Below are 18,126 nucleotides of genomic sequence, written 5' to 3' on the forward strand. Positions count from 1 at the left end.
AGAAAGAAAATTAACGTGGAAAACTGGCATCCAAGTACAATATGAACCATGTAACATTTTATTTCCTAAGCTGCACATGTCTTGCTGCCTACCAGCCTTTAAAGGTCAAACGTGTAAACTTAAGAAGGTATGTGAGCATATACTAGTTGCAAAGCTCATTTTTTGTCAGCTCTATGAAGCAATAACCCATGAAATATAGTTGATATCTCATGGGCACATTTCTCCATGCCTGCAAACATTTAAAATTGCACTTGTGGTACATAAAAGATTTATAATGATCTCACCCACAAATATAAATTTTATCCCATATAGGACAAAAAGACCTAGAAGCAGAAGCAGTGAACAGCTGAACATGAGCACAGTGTCATAAATTCATAACACTTACAGCTTTTTAACAACCAGTCATAAATGTGACTGATTTCAATTTAATTTATGAGACTTTGAGATAGAACCAGGAATACCTCCTCAAAACTGAGTTTTAAAACAGAGTGAGTACAATTATGGCCTTATTAGGATATTAGTTGAGGCAAACAGGATTGGGGTGGCCATCTGGAAGGTTTCTGAGCCATGCTGCCTGTACAGGGTCAGACAACTAGAGTTGAGTGGACTCCACCAAATTGCAATGGAGATGCTACTATCACCCCAAGCCAACAGCACATCCCTTCCCAGCACAAAGGGACACATAAACACAACTTACTGTCACCAAACCTAGGGTTCCTCCTATGGGTACAGATGGGCAATAGATGGCCAAGTCATCCATCATGGTAATGCTGGGACTATTTTTCATGCAGGTGACAATTAGATTCACCTCATCTCCATTGCTCCATCACATCCCCCAGATAGTCACACAAATTACACATATTTAGGCAGTTTTGTTTGGACTGGAACTTTTTCTCGCCATTATTTGGAAGGAAAGGCTAATTGGGAAGGGACTGGAAGACAGGAAACAGCACCAATCAAGACAACAGGGGGTGAAAGAAGTGAAACACTCTTGCTCAAGCTTCAAGCACCTGAGCTCAAGCTCAGGCATCACTAGAACAGCTTGTGTAAATCAGATGCCATAAGTTAAAAGTCTTTATTTTCAAAAATGTGATGTTACCTTTCTCCCACAACTGTATTGTTTCAATACAGAATCTATGACAAAAACAAACGAACAAACCAAACAAAAAACCCACCTGAATTTCATCTACATGAATCTCACAAAATCTCCAAGACAAGTCCTGATATCTAGCAAGTCAACAGAACTGTTTATTTTCTTGGACATAGAGATTGAATTTTATTTTGGGTCTGGCAAGAGGAAAATTTTTTAAATACCCTGGGGAGCCAAAGTTTGCCTCAGAGCTTTCTCTTTCTGCACCTGTCAGAAATTTGATTTATTTTTTTCTCTACTGTACATATTGGCAGCTTGGAAACCTAACAAACAAATAACTTGTATATTTTTCCTGTAACTTCATCAGGATAAAAACAGAAGGGAGAAAACATGTTTTACTACCTAAGCCTTTTGCTTCCAGCTTTATCTTATGTTGCACTTGTTCTTACACATGGAAGATAACAAACAGTCCCTTGTGTTGCCTATGTGTATCAAATTGAAGGGAAAATATTATGCCACAGTGTGAAGTTGTAATATTGTGCCTATTAAAACATCAAAACTAACTCAATATAGAAAAAGACATGGTGAGGTCAAGCTGCAGATGTATCCCTAAATGTATGAACTAAAGAGGACATTTCAGTCACAATTATTTTAAAATGTGTGTTGATAACTAAATCATACTTCTTCAGGTTTCGAAGGATAATATATTTGCTAATAAGTGATGGCTACATAATATGAAAAGGTAAAAAGTTTTTATTTTATTGACTTTTTTAAAAACATAAACCATTTAGATTTTCTTATCAAGACACTAATTGACCAGTTATGGAGACAAAACTTCTAAGGACTGACAGGTTATTAATATTTATTAGTAACAGGTACCTTAGACAAACTAAATGTGGATCATTAAAGAGACACATGGTGGTCTCATGTGAAATGTAATACCGATCTGAGTTTCTTGTATAAAATTGTACAGAAATAACTGTCACCAGTCCTGCACCAAAAAATAATGCTAATTCTCACAATGTTTAGAGTAATTCTTAAAGCAGTCTGGAAAATAACAGAGATAATGCTTACATGTTCTGTAATAAAGAATAAGAAAGTGGATATGTATACCACCAAAAATTTAGTGGTGTCAGCACTGGGGTCTGAGGAGATGATCTGTGCTTTAGGAAAGGCACAGGAATAGAAAAAGACAATGCCAATTGGCAGGACAGCTCTGAAGAGCTTGCAGAGCTCTTTGCCTTAAAATAAAGTGGTTAATATGAAGTGCTTTTCAGTCTCTGTACCACACTGAATCATGGCAGCATCCAAAGAATCCAGATACATCTTGAACTGGGGTGCAAAGTTGCAACAGCCAGAAGTTCAGTCATGGCCTGAGAAGCCACTGATCTGATACAAGATACATATCTGTCTTTAAATACCCAATTCAGTTTATATTCCTGAGACTATCGTGGTTACTAAACTATTGTTTCAGGTTCAAGGAACAAGAACACCTTCACCTCTGAGAAAAGCAAGAGAATCAATATGCATTCAAGAGTTTCACTAAGAAGAAAGATTTAAAAGCACACAATAGGATTTTTTTGCCTAAATAAGAAATAACATTATCACCCAAAACATCTCACCTTTCAAAGAAGGTAAAGTAGGCTCAAAGTTCCAAAGATGTACTACTGGAAACCTCACCTATGACCATTAGTGGGATCTTTCACACAAACATAATTTGGGCTAAGTAATACTCCATTGATCTGACCAAGAATTAATTTGGAAGCTCTTTTAATTTTCTGCAAGTATTCTATGATTGCTTTTTTGCCTCCAGCTTAAGATGAAGAGGCTAAACCAAGGAGAAATAGAGTTGCTTGTGTAGCCAGCACATGTCTTGCTCTGATTGTGGCTTCCATTCAAAAGGTAGACATGCAATTCTTTCATTTTCAGCTTCATCACAAAAATATCAGAAAATTAAACTTTATGAGAGTAGAACTGGAAGACTTTTCTTCATCTGTATTTAGTCTTCCACTCATGGCAGCTTGGATGTTAAATGTACCATTGCCTCTTTTAAAACAGAGTGACCCCTAGGAGAGAAAAAGGACAGGTATTTATATCCTAATAGATGCAGGGACACAACTCACATTTGCACTGGTGCTTCAGCTATTAACTAAAAATTAATATGAATTCCTTAGAGGCTGAGGAGAGCAAAGGATAATCTTTTTTTCTTGAATCAGTGGCTTGGAGAAATGATTGGAGAAAACTGAACAAGACGTTTTAGTTCTTCATATCAAAATACATTTGGTCCTATTTTTAAGGTATTTTCAATAAATTCTTTCAAATATGACAGTTCCAAAACCACAGTTCTGATGTAGGCTCATTTGTATCAAGGAATGAAATGTGACCATATTCTGGTAGCCTGTATTAGAATTTCAAATGCCAGAGCATCTAGAGCATCTACCTCTAAAGGGTTTGGCGAGGCATCACTGCTTCCTGCTGTCACATCCTGAGTCTCCATTCACTCGTGGGGAAACAGCAGCCACAGCCACCAAACTGGACACCACTGTGGACAGTCTGAAGAGCATCTCATGCCTGCAGTCAAGATTTATTCAAGAAGTTTTTTATGTGCCAGTGTAAAAATAACAGATTCCAGAGAGGCTTCTAAACTGTAAATATTAGGGTTATCAGAGCTAAACAATTAGCAACTGAATCACACCAAAGGAGCAGTTACTCATGTGCAGAGTACAATTTCAGTAGCAGATCCTAAATCTGACCTACTATAGTAACTAAAACATTCTCTCTGCTCTTTCAGAATATTATACAATTTCCATCAATGTTTACCCACCCCGATTAAAACAAGTATTCATCTTGGCATTCCAATTACAGGTAGTAGAACAGCTGTGGAGTTGCAAAAGAGAAATAGCCAAACACAGTTTTTCAGGGCTGAAGTGTTACTGTTTTCTCCTTTTTTTTTTTTTTGGATGCATAACTTTACTGATCCTGTGATGCAAAGCTTAAGCTCAACTAAGTTCCCACTTTGCCATCAAAAGGATAATGTATGATTTTAAATGACTGTTTGATAGCCTAGACACAAGACTTCCCAGATAAGAACCAGGCAAAAAATTTAACATTCATTTAACTGTTCCATAGCTCTGCACATTTCATCTGAAAATTCATACAAGCCTTTTGTCATCCAATGCAGAATCTACTTTTAGTTTTCTCATAGTCCCCAAATTCTGCCAGATATTGTCCATTTACAGGAGAAGGTAAAATAGACTGGGGAGACTTAAAAAAAATTTAGATTAAATTAATTAGTCAGTTAGAAAAATAATTAATTTTCATTGTTTTCTCTGCTATCTCAGTACCTACATGCCGTTTACATGCATATTTATTGTGGGATCTTTTTATCTAAAGATACAAAAATGTAAGCCCAAATACTAATCATATCAAATCTATTGGTGATGATTAGCCCATATTTTGAACTTACTTGATCTTCTTGGGCTTTTTCCAGCCTTTTTTCATTTTATTTGGAGACAAAATGGATAGCTACACGATGGTATGCCAAACTATCTTTTTTCCATGACACATGAGGCACCAGGTAACTAAGTACTGAAGACTCCAGGATCTAGACATTTTTTGGTCTAAAAAATTATTTGGTCCATACAAGGAAGCATGGACCAGCAGCTCAGCCAACAACTGGGAAGCAGTAAAAGACACTGAAGGTGGTGGTGATGAAATTCATGAGATGTTGGTTCTTGTCCTGGATCTGCTAATGGCTTACCTTACAATAAAACTGGAAAAGGAAGTTAAAATGTTGCACCCTTTGCACAGAACAAGGAGGTCTTTTGTGGGAATGTTTTTAGAGGAAAATGAGCATGTAATGAACAAGCCAGGAAAGGCATATGAACACTTTTATGAGCCTGAGCTAGGCCTGCAGCTTTGCCCTTGAAATCACCTTCAAAGAGAGATAAGAAGAACAGCTGTGGCCTAACAGGAAAATAAGGGGCAAGACAAGAAGAGCTGAAGGTGATAGGTGAATGACAAGAAACTCTGAAGCCAATGAAAAATAGAAAAACACACATTTGCCTCCTGCAAGAAGGCTTCTACCAATGACAAGCTGAGTGATCACATGCAGGGGTAGAGAAATTGTATATTAGGGTTAGAAGAGAGCAATAAAGCTGCATTTGCTTGATTCATATTGAAACATGCAGTGTCCACTTCTTATCTTCTCAGGTCTTTGGGCAAGAATAAGCAAAAAGAGCCAGATGTAACCATCATTCTTGCACAATAACCACATAGCCACTGGAACATATTGAGTCACATGGTCCTCATGGATCACTTGAAGAGCTATCAAATCACAAAGCAGCTACACCCTGGAGAAACAGCTTTAGTCATCATATTGCTTCAGGACACCATGGTTTCTAAAAGGCAGCCAGTACAGGGGAGGTCACAACCCCCTCACAGTTTGACAAAGAGCAGAGGCACACATGGCTCTGAATTGACACCAGAGTAAGTATACATAATGCTACTCTTGACCACACTGTCATTTTCATTTTTCTCCTTATGCTGATCCTTTTCATTATCCAGAAATTTAGAATTTAGTTCCTTCCTTCCTTCCTTCCTTCCTTCCTTCCTTCCTTCCTTCCTTCCTTCCTTCCTTCCTTCCTTCCTTCCTTCCTTCCTTCCTTCCTTCCTTCCTTCCTTCCTTCCTTCCTTCCTTCCTTCCTTCCTTCCTGTCACAGTACAAAGATGTTTCCAAATTGCATGGAGAACACTGTCAGGGTAGGAATAAACCACGTCTGAAAAGGTAAGCATTCCCATTTTTCTTGTTTAACCATGTAATTACAAACAGGAGAAAAGGGGTATTAGACATTTGTGAGATTTTGCTGTTTCACAAATGCTTTTCTTCATCTTCCCACATGCACAATAGGCATCCAACTATATTTTAGTCATCTACTCTTCAGCTTGTAAAGAACAGTAAACCAGTCTTACTGCTCTGAAAATGAATGGGTAGACACACTAACGTTAGACAGACCTTGCCTAATGTAGACCAGAAACAATAAAAGTCCACGCAATTTACTGTTGGTTTAATGAAATATATTCACACTGAAGAAATGCTACTTCTTTTCTTTTACCGGCTCCACTCATTTTATTACACAATCTTCTGTGCCTGTGTCATTAAATCCACCAACTTTCTGGACCATAGCCTCTACAGACATCTTCCCTTGGTTAATGAATATCTTCCAGACAACATTCATTTTATTGACATCCATAAAAGTCCAGGGTTATTTGCCTTGCAAAAGTTAGATTTTATTGGCTGTGTATGCTTCAGTTAGTTAATTAAGAAGTAACCAGCAACAGCCTTGGCTTATCTTGATTTTGAGAACTTTGTCTGGGTCAATTTCCAGTGCTTTAACATGTCAGTTTAGCATGATTTTTTTCCTGCACATTTTCCCACAGCCTAAAACAATGGCTAAAAATCATTTACTATTATTTCTTTTTTATTCTAGTCATGCCTGAAGGTTCATACTCAACTGTGCATCTTCTAAGTCTTCCAATATCATGACAAAAGTCCATGCTTTCCAGAAGCTCACCATACAAAAAAATGGTTGTAAAAATTATATTATTAATGAAACATTGACTGATAAGGTGACCTACTCATAAATAAAATTTAGAGGCTGTAGAAAAGCCACAGAAATCAGAAAAAGTTTGAGGGCTTTTCTTCTAGTTTCTATGTAAATAGACATCAAATGTTAAATGGATTTTAAATGCTGTAAAGAAAGTTCATAATGCTGTATCTAAAACACAGCAAGCGTGTTTTAGGCATTAAGTATAATTTGTTTGGTAAGGTTTTTTCCTCCCATATTGGGTTTATTCACACCTCTGAGTATTCACATATTGATGATCAAACAAGCCTAGTAACAAAGCTCAGCCTTATTGAGTCTTCATGGTGTTCATTCAGCGACAAGAGACTGAGCTAAACAGTCATTTTTGATGGTCATTCATGACTACTATGTGATGTCATTGCAGGATCAGGCCTGCAGGAAGATCTCTCCTCCCCTTCATGTGCAGTGCAGGTGATTAGCAGGACTGGGATTTTTGCATCAGCCAGGGGCCAGGGCCAGTGTCTGAAGACAGAAAACCTGTTTGTGGCAGGGACACTTGCTAGCCAACCTACAGTGAGACACAACAAATACCCATGCAGGATGAGGGTTGATCTATTCATCAAGTATTTCCAAAGGGCAGGTGAACAGGAAAATATTTGTGATTCAAAAAGGTTTTCTGACAATGCAGAAGAAAAAGCTCTTGGATCTGCACATTTTTTAGCAGTTTTTCCTTTTGTAAGTCCCATTCCATGTCTGAAATGAAGGGCCATTTTCTATCCCTATAAAGTATATAATGTAATATTTGTCTGTTAGACAGGTCACCCTTTTGCAGATACTTCTTGAACAAGGGTATTATATACTGCATTAAATCCTTCATACTTTGTACAGAGTGATCTTTGTACAATACAGATTTTATACAAGACTCATGGAGTAAAAGCAGAGGACATGGGACACATTCAAAGCTCTCCTCTAAAACACATGGTCTGTGGTATTCTGTCCTGTTCCTACACCACCTTCTTCCCTGGCCCATTTTAACCTGATGATCTTGCAATGTAGAGAAAGAATCCAAAGGTTTGAATTATATCAATCTTTTTCTTATTACCTCTTTATAAGAAAAAAGAACATTTGCTGACCACAATCAAAGATCTCCATACCTCTTTTCCTTGGCTTGCCTTTGGAAAGAAGGAACAAAATCAAGCAATGGATTTTATTGCCTATTTTACATTACTCAAATTTAGAATATTTTGTTGAAATACCGCACTGAACAGGAAGCCTCTCCCTGTCCCCGAGGGCATTTGTGATGCATTGATATACATGCTAAAGAAAGATTTGTGTTCCACATGGACCACGGCTTCAAAAATAGCAGCATCTCTGCAGTACAAAAGGTGCATTGCTCAGAGGGAATGTTCTGCAGTCAATCTGATGACTTCTGTGACCTTTTTCAACGAGATGAGGAAGATCATAAGATCTATGCATTGCCCTCTTGGTCCCCAGCCTCAGAGCTGTCAATGCCTTGCTGAAAGCTGTAGCTGCACATACTTCCCTTGCAGCAGTTGCTATCTGACACAAAAGATGACTTTGAAGACAGAGCCAGGCCAGCCACAGTGCCAAATCAGCACAGGACTGAATAAAATTTTAGACTGATAGCTGTGTTCTGATAATCACAAAGATTAAAGTATTTCTTGAATTTATCATTAGAAAAGTAAGTCTAAAAATAATGATTCCTGCATGCAATGGTCCAGAATTTTAAAAGGTGAGATAAAAATCCCAGCAATCATTGATTGCACATTGAGAGTGAAAGCTGTTGAATGTCTAGGAAGAACAGCTAAGACATCTGGGTTGTTTTCTAAGCTCTGTCACAGATTTTTTACATCTCCTGGGGCTGGCTACTTAAACTGTAGAAAACTGCTCAGCAGCTGCAGCCTGCAGCATGCTTTGGAGCCCTGGACCTTCACTCACTAAGAATGGGGATCCAGCTGGGACACACTGGGGCTCTCTTACGGCCTTCAGGGGAAGAAGAGATTTCATTGTCCCACACAGCTTGGAGTGAAAGCAAAGAAATCATCCAGAAACCAGGCAAAGTATGCCTAAGCTTCTCCAGTACTGACCTCATCTAAGAATACAAGGATAGAGGAGAGGAAAGATGGGAATGGCAAGATGAGGAAAATAAGATAGAAAGAAGGAAAGATGAAAAAACCTCCAGCTCCAGTAGGTCCTAAAGCACTTAAAGTTTTCACATTAAAATTACTGTAAAAATGCTAAAAATTATTGTCTCCATATATACAAGGTGTTACTGTGCCTTTGTGGGTTAATGCTAAGGGAAGAATGTGTTGGCTGAAACACATCAGGAACCACTGCTAGAGAGTGGCTTGCCTAATTTAGGAAGCTGAAAAATATAATAATACACCCTCAGAAAATTCCCTTCTTTCACTTGCTTAAACTCTGCCCCCAAAACATGTACAGAGGTCTGAGTAGTGTCTTAGATCTGGCATTTCCAAACTTTTAACTGACAGAGAGCAGAAATGCCACTGGAAAAAGAAGCATCAACAGATGAGAGAGGAATATGAGCAATTAGGCCTTCAGCTTGACACATTTCTCCAGGGAAGAAGGCTCAGCAAAGTCAGAAATATTGCTTGAGCAGGGTCTAAAAACCCAGTGCAGAAAGCATTTAAACAGGTGCTTTTGATTTGAACAAGACTTGACCAGATACTTAAGCGCAGTTTGATAAACTGATGCTTGATGAATGATTGCAGAAGACCTTTACATTATTCAGTTCAAAGCTGCTTTTAATGACCCTTCAATTCAATGTTTATAATGCTCTCTTCTAGAAACATCACTATTCAGTATAAACCTTGCTTTTTTTTTTTTTCTTTACAGTGGCATTAACTCCCGAAATTAAATTAATTAGTTGCTAATTTTCCCTCTGTAAAAATATGTTGACACAAGGAGTATAATAAACAGTGGTTGGGTCAGATAAATAGTGAAGCATTTACCTGACCCCAAGCCATTATTATAATTAGCTTCCTCTGACACATTACAATGTGTTCTTCAATCTACCACTCACCAAGCATCCAAAAGGACATCCACACAACAGCACCAGTTCATGGTTCCTGCTGTACTGAGGAGAAGTGCTTTCTGTCCCATAAACAGCATTGCAGAACGCAGTCTTAAGTCTTTCCAAGGCTTTAAGCACGGTGGGCATGGCTGTTCTTTCAAGTTCTACTGTTTTTCTTTATTTTTTTAAGCATCATTTTACAAGAGAGTTGGACATTCAATTTTCTGTCAGAACAAAGGAAAAACTTCAACGCCTCAGGAGCAGCAACAGCCTACAAATATCCAGCACTCATACAGAACTGCACCACAGTGGAATCCTACAAGCCAACTGTGTATCGTGCTTATTGCCCTTTGTCATGAATTTCCTCCTATTTGAATATCTGGCAGTATTATGGGTGAAAAAAAAGATTCAATTTAAAGAAGATTATCAGCTGTTCTGAGTTTTTGAGTCAAATGCCAGATCTTTCCAGTTTTCACTATAAAATACAAACAGGTTATTTTTATAATCTGAAGAATTCTGGATTGGTTTTTTCTCTTTTTTTAACAAAGGAATACATGATGTCATGGACAAACAAATATTGTGTTAGTTTGTTTCTAATAACGGACACATTTTTTAAAGTAAGGATAACAGGAAAAAAACAAGATAAAAGGAAAAAAAGATGAAGTTAGTGTTGAATGAATTAATAGCAGGCAGGTGGCTGGGTGGGTGTCATGGCAGATAAACACTGAGATGAAGCCAAGGTAATTATAATTATAATCTGGCTAGTAATGCTGTCAGCTGAGGGTGTATAAAAACCTCGGTAAGTTAATACAGAGATGATCAGATCAACCTCCTTCCTGCCTGATCCCACAAAACACAATCTCATATATTCAGACTGACATTTTATGCATTTTTATTTTCTGAGTATTTCATGTATGTTTTAAGAGAGCTATTCTGTTGTAACCAGAGCTTAACCAACTTTCCATTCTCCTCGTGAAATCCTGGAAAACATGAGTATGTAATCAGCTGAGTCTCTCCTGACCTCCATGTTTTGCTGGACAGAAATCACCACTTTCTCTCATTCTCTTTCACAGGCTTTCTCTCCCCACTGTGCTATTCACGGGGGTATAAAATGCTCAGCAAACAGAAGTCAATGGCAGATGTGTCGGCAGCACTTCTTTCTGCAATTTTACTAAATGGATGTAGTCCATAAAAGCAGCCTTAATTAATGGAAACATTTTAAAGGCACTTATAATAAGCCGGGAAAACAAGAGTTGCCAATAGCAAACTTTATTAACAAAGAATGCTTAAAAATTATGCTCCTGAAGGTGACAAAAGATTTGTGGTGGGTTGACCTTTTCTGGGTTCCAGGTGCCCACCAAAGCTGCTTTATCACTGCCCTCCTCAGCTGGGAAGAGGAGAGATAGTATAATGAAAGGCTCATAGGTCAAGATAAGGGCAGGGAGAGATCACTCACCAGTGACCATCTTTGGCAAAACAGACTCCACTTGGGGAAATTAGTTTATTACAAATCAAACCATGGAGAAATAAACTCATATTTTATAACACCTTTCCCCTAACCTTCCTTTTTTCCCAGAATCAGCTTCTTTCCTGATTTCTCTGCCTCCTCCACCCCAATAGTGTAGAGGAATGGGGAATGGGGCTGTGGTCAGTTCATCACAGGCTGTCCTTTCTGCCCCTTCCCCCTCAGCCCACGGGAGACAGTCCCCACAAACTTCTCTGACATGAATCTTTCCCGTGGGTTACAGTTGTTTATGAACTGCTCCAGCATGCTTTCCTGGGGTGCACTCCTGCAGAAACAGGCTGCTCCAGACTGTACTCCACAGGATCACAAGTTCTGCCGCAAACCTGCTCCAGCATGGACTCCTTTCTCCACAGGGACAAGGTCCTGGCAGGAATCTGCTCCAGTGCAGGCTTGCCATGGGGTCACACCCTCCTTCAGGCATCCCCTTCTCCTCCATGGGCTGCAAGTGGGTCTGTGCTGCCTCCTGAGCCTCCATGGGCTGCAGGGGCACAGCCTGTCCCCCTTCTTCTGCACTGACCTTGGGGTATGTTGGGTTGTTCTTCTCACATATTCTCACTCCTTCCTCCAGCAGCTGTTGCACCCCAGTTTGGTGGGGTTTTCTTCTACTTCTTGACAATGTCATCTGCAAGGCTCCACCACTATCATTGATGGGCTCAGCCTTGGCCAGCAGTTGGTCTGTCTTGGAAACAGCTGTCATTGGCTCTGCTGGACATGGGGAAGCTTCTAGCAGCTTCTCACACAAGCCAACCCTGTAGCCTCCCCCTCTACCAAAACCTTGGCATGCAAAAGTATTTTTAAAATGGTATTTCTTTATTCAAATACCTTAAAAATCTTATGGGACTCACGTTTGGGACATGGAGGATGAAAGTGAGACAGGACAGCTTTCCTGCTCCTGTGTGACAGGCAGGAAATGCTTTTACTGTGTCTCAAGAGTCTTTTATTATTTAGAGACCTGAACCTGAAAGGTGCTGAGTGCACTCAGCTCTCATTGACTTCAGTGTCACCCAGTCCTCAATTAGCTTCAATGGGATTTGAGAGAACATCACATCCCAAAGCAGATGTTTACCCCACAGAGCATCTCCTCTAGTGCACCCCAAATACAGAAACATCAAGGCCGCAATTTGGATCCAGCAGACCTCTTAGATATACACTTAAGTCTCTCCTTAGCCTAACACTCTTCAGCAGGATTTAGCCACGTGTCTAAAAAATTAGTATGTGTTTTAATATCTTACCTACTTGAAAGAAGATGGCAGAGTTTTTTATTTTCTGTGAAAGATGTGACAATACGTCCTTTTAAACAATAATTCATATTTTTTTAAAATGCAAAAAAATACATAGTAAAATATATTCTCAGCAGGTAAATAACCTGGACAAACCTCTTGTCATTTTCTAAAGCCATCACAATCCATTTTTGCCAACATATACTTTGTCTTGTTTTCTTGTGACAGGGATTTTCATGGAGAAATTGAAAAAGCCCCACTTTCTTGTTGCACCAAAAGAAATGTCTTTCCTTAGGAAAATGCCCCCTCACACACCATCTGACACTGGCTTTCCAATCAAATATAAAAAGCAAAAGCAAACTGTCCCCACCATCTGTGACAAAGTCCCTTTAATTCTTCAAACACTTCTCTGTAAAATATGGCTATTAGTAATAGCCACACATTTTGCTGCATTTGTATATTAGAGCTGTTTTCTTTCATTCCTGATTGAGACAGAATCATTGTATTATTAACCCAGAGAAGTTCTCTGTGCTTTTTAATTCCAGAATAATGAAACTCATTGGAACTTGGCGGCATTGAGTCTTGCTGACTAATCATTGGCATTGGCTAATGGCAATTTTTAATCAAATCTTATTATTAAATCAGAATATAAAAGATTTAGAAAATGCAAGGTTGCAGCTAGAGGTCATTAGTCATGAGCACAAGAAGTAATCAATACAATTATGGTTGCTCAGATTGTGTTGGATGGGCCAGGTGGTGCAGTGTGATAAAGCGTTACCCTTTCACCCCGGGTGTCCTGCCTGCACCGCAGATAACGCCGAGCCTGCTGCCTCCCATCTCATCTCTGGTGGATGCTTGAACATGCAGAAACCATTAAAAGGAATTCAACAAAGTGGGCTAAATTCAATTCTTGGTCACACTGGCGTAAATTTTCAGTGGAGCTATTCCAGATTTATTATTGTCCCGTTGCAAATTTTTTAGCTGCCTCTTTTAAAAATAAGATATTGTTTTGGATAATAGGGATGAGATGGAAATGCTCATTTCACAATGCCATCAACAGCCTAACCTACTGTTATTCACTGTAGTGCCAGTATGAAGTAATAAAAATAAAGTCATTGCAGATTTATACTAAAGCTAATGAGTGCAGAGCTGGTTGTTAAGCAGTTTCTTGCAGTTCCTTATGAGAATGCGATTCTGAGGTTGCCTTATTTTCTTTGTCTTAGGAATGTATTTAAGAAAGGATCCTCAGGAAGAAAAAGAGGGGTTAGCAAAGGCTAAAAATTTTGAAACTCTAGGTAGCAGGTAGAGCTAGAAGCAATCTGTGAAAAAGCTACACTCCATCCTAAAAAATTATCTCAAAAGGATGAGATGGCACTAGAAAATTACACTACCTGTAAATCTGGCCCTACTGGCAACCGTTCAAGAAAAAATATTACCATCCATAAGCATTTACTTTCCAAAAGACATGCTTTTCTTCACCTCCTTTTGACAAAATGATTGGCTCAACTCCAACTTTAGGCAATTCTTTAAGGATCTCACACATGCATCTGCCTGGGCAAGGGGTACTGGTGTCCCACCCCTCTCATCAGAGAACACTGAAAAATGCTTGGTTACCAGCAGAGACTGACGTCTGGGGCATTCACATATCAAGGGTATTACCTTTTCTGAGAACTGCAAAATTTCCCTAAATATTTATTTTGGATTCCTTTTTTTCTAACAAAAATATAATCGGTTTCAATTTGTATCATTCTATTCTTTGCACTCATCTATATATCTACCCTCTAAGGCAAAGAAAAGGAAATTCCAACACTGTAAAAATCTTGTGTTCACATGAAGGTGAGATTTCCTTACAAAAGCCCAACAGGCCAAAATAAGTAGACTACTGATTTTTTTCTTACTTGTTTTGCAAGAAGTAAAAAGATCTCCTTTTTTTTCTTTTTTTCATCCATATTGTTTCATCCTGTGGACCTTCATATATATTTGAATAAGAAATAAAACTTCACACAAGCTAACTAACTACCAACCATATAGACATAATTGCTTTTGGAAATATTGTACTTGAAGACATTTTCATGTCAGCTGTATGTGTTTGAGTATCATCATAACATGGTGTTTACACCAGATTAATACCATATGCTGTGTGGGAATTATGTCAGGTTATAAATGGAAATACAGTATAATATCTGAAATTCAGGAGTGCTTTAGAATCTGATTTCTGTTAAAGTGCTGCTATTCTAGAAGAACATAAGTTTGAATAACATTACTTTTGATTTACACCAGTATAGTGCAGATAGAACCCCATTCCAGCTGCCTTAAATTTTGTTAAACAAGTGTTAAAATTACCACCAGTTAAAACTGTTTCTACACACTGCTAGTGGATTCATGACCTCATTAAGGCAGCCAGGAGTGCTGCCACAGAATCATGGTGAGACCTCAGATCTGACGAAAGTCATTTTTCTAGCTTTTCTTCTCCCAAAATGATGCCACTCTCCCATGTCTCCTCTAGGCCTCTTGTGAGTCCTGTCAACACATTTCAGCTCAAAGCTGAAGGCACTTCTTTAATCTGCATTTTACTCACTGCCTAAGTAATTTAACAGTTGTCGAGCGGGTCAGGAATAGGAATAAAAGTACAAAAATACAAAAATGAGGAAAGATGAGGGGTGTTTAGAACACAGCAGAAGTGAGCCTAAACAAAAAGCAGTTAAAAACAGAAAAGAAAGGCAAATTAAGGAGCAGGCCAGAGTACCAAAGCCAGTAAAATCCAAGAGAGTTTTCCACTGATTTTAATCAGACCCCCTGGGAATGACAGAGAGGAAAATAATGAAGGACTTTGAGAGAGGTGGCATCATTACAGCAAAAGGGCTTAGCAAAAGGAGAGCGGATGCTGACAGCAAGTGAAGGTTTACCAAGGGAGCATCTTCCCACACTGCTGGGGAAGAGGCAGCGGGCTCCTTCCTGGGCTAAGCCAGCCAGCTTCAGGAGCCAAACTGCCACATTAAGTCAGAATTGTGCTCCAGCCTCCATTCTGCTCTCCATGGGGCTCATTATCCACAGTGCTCAGCTCCCACACGGAGAGGCTTCCCAGCGAGCCGGGGCAGCACAGGGGCAGAGTAGGAGAACAGCTGGGTCACCCCCAAGTCTCTGCAGACCTGACCCACCTTTGTTTCACATTCAGGCTGCTCAAAATTAGGCAAACACCTGACCCCGTGCACAGCTTCTTAAATTCACATTCAACTTCTTCTGAGCAGATCACATTACTCAGGTCAGCAGATTGTAAAAAAAGGGAAAATACCAGAAAATTCTCTGAGTTTAAGTAACATTACATTATTAAATGTACAGCATTCTATGAGAAGCTTTCAGAAATTTACAGTATCTGAGATCACAAAAAATAAAGGGCATATTCATTCCTCAGAAAACAAAATTTAAGTCTAAAGATGATTTTCAGTTTAGAGGGGATATGCATCACAGTTTCTCATGTAAAGACTAAAGTATCTTCTAGATATTCCCTGGAATGTTTTCTGTGTGCTGCAGTAAGTTCTCCCATGTATTTTTCACTAAAACATATTCATGTTATTCACTTAAATGTTATTTAACTCTCCTGGGGATGACAGATTGCCATTTTGATTAAAAATTTAAGGGTTTGCTGTTGATTTGACCCTGATTCATACAGTGAGTAGGACGTGATATCTTTTGTGCTAATCTAGTTCCAAGCAGATTTAAATATATATATATTTATATATATATAAACATATATATATATATAAAACTATGTTGGAGGATTGAATGTAGAAGGAGAGCATTAACTCTGTCTTTACACGGGACCTATTAATATGAAAATTATTCTAATATGATTAACAGCTCCTCTTAACACCAAAGAGAGTGAGTCTTGAGAGATTATTCTGCAAGATGATAACGTTTCCCTATCCAGTTTGTAACCCTAGGGAAAACTGGAAAAATATGGATTTTGACTTGAACAATAATGAAATGGTAAGTGATATAGCTTTGCTGTCTTATAATGACTGTATTAATTTGCAAGCTGTAGTGCTAAACCAGAATAGAGGTGCTCGAGGAGATATGCCTGTTATCTAGGCAACAGTTAATATGATGAAAATGCTATTTAGAAGCAGCTCCATATTTTTATCATAAATACAACTTTAATTCCTTGAGAGTCTCCATAAAGTCCCGGTAGAATGTAATAAATGCAACATAATCTAAAAGAGAAGACTGTCATTCCCAATATTAGTTATGGATCTTTTAAAGTTTAAAAGCACTTTCTGTAAGAGAATCTGTCCTATATATTCCATCCCATATCACTTCCCCAGTTTAGAAAAATGACTCAGCTGTGATAAAGAGATTCAATTTTTACCTTTTGCTTGCTTTTTTGAGTTAGCATGGCAGACCTTATCTATTAATTTGCCAGGGAGAATTTCTCTTCAATGATGTTCTTTTCCCCAAAAGTGAAAGTCTTTTAAATTTTAATTTTAGTGTGGGGGAGAAGTACTCCACAAGCAAATGACAAAATGGAACTATATACAGACTGATGTTTTATCACTTTTCATCAGGCTGAAAGTGCAAAGCTTCTGTGAATGCAATTCTCTTACAATTGTCAGAATTTTATATTACTGATATTTATATATGACTAGGCTGAATAAGCCTTTTTATTCACTGGTGAGGCTGTCCTGTACAGATTTCATGTCATGTTTACTGAAGCTGAACTTAATTTAACAAGACCATAAACCACAGCTATTTTTTCTATGACAATAGCCTAACTTCAGCTTTTGGGAAACAATATTTTTAAAGGTTCCTGGAAGTCAGCATAGTGATCTGAAAGCTGTAGGACTGAACCAAGCAATAAACACAGGGTCATAACGAGTAACATACAATTACACAATATGCAGTTCAGACCTCAGTCAGAGCCTCTCTTGCCTGGCTTCTGCAAGCAACTCATGTTTTGTCTTGTCTCTCCTTGTATCACGGTGCAAATATGCTGGCACACTGTACACACACCTTTGGGCAGAAGATACAGTGATGAGGCAGGATGAGAAGGAGCAATGGCCTCTGCATGCTGCAGTGCATCAGTCTCTGTATGGTGCTGCAAAGGGCTGCTCTCCTTCTCAAGCCACTGAAACTCCAAGTGTTTCACCCCTGAAGATCCATTTTACAGGAGTATCTAACACAAGCTAACAGTCTGAGGTTCATAAAGGGAGAGCATTCAAGATAGCATTAATAGATATTTGCTCTTGCCTGGCGACATAAAACGGACAATCAGTTATTTTTTCCTCAGTTTTCTTCTGGAGTGCTGAAATGAACTTTGGGCCTAGATATTGTGGGAAGATCAGTTCAGCAGCTGCATGTTCCTCATGAGACAGATGTCTGCAACAGGCAGAAGGATGTGATGTTGCTACAAACTTTATAGGCAAGTGTGATGTTTCCAAATACTTAGTGGTAAGATGGAGTTACCTGAGGATCCTCAGAGATGGGAAACACTTTATACTTTCTGGACCAGGGAAAAGAAACTGCTTTTCAAGGAAGGATTGGCTGTTCTAATTCTGCTTAAAGCAAAGAGAAAGAGAAAATTAGGGTTGATTTGGTTCAGATCATGTCTTCTGTTGTTAATCTGTGCAGTAAATTATCGGGGTTTTTTTCATGTG

The 18,126-nt window shown here is 38.7% G+C and overlaps 1 long non-coding RNA gene across 1 annotated transcript in view; it reads right to left on the bottom strand.

The window, feature by feature from the left end:
* Positions 1-1,108: 1,108 nt before the first annotated feature.
* Positions 1,109-18,126, bottom strand: part of LOC106865131 (uncharacterized) — a 224,275-nt gene continuing 207,257 nt past the window's right edge. Inside the window, exons 14-16 of the long non-coding RNA XR_015802728.1 lie at positions 17,936-18,024; positions 3,531-3,661; positions 1,109-3,156 (exon numbers count right to left, since the gene is read on the bottom strand). This is a non-coding gene — a long non-coding RNA (uncharacterized LOC106865131). The remainder of the gene's footprint in view (positions 3,157-3,530; positions 3,662-17,935; positions 18,025-18,126) is intronic.

The sequence above is a fragment of the Sturnus vulgaris genome, chromosome 3 (genome assembly GCF_052056855.1).
Source record: "Sturnus vulgaris isolate bStuVul1 chromosome 3, bStuVul1.hap1, whole genome shotgun sequence".
Taxonomy (NCBI): domain Eukaryota; kingdom Metazoa; phylum Chordata; class Aves; order Passeriformes; family Sturnidae; genus Sturnus; species Sturnus vulgaris.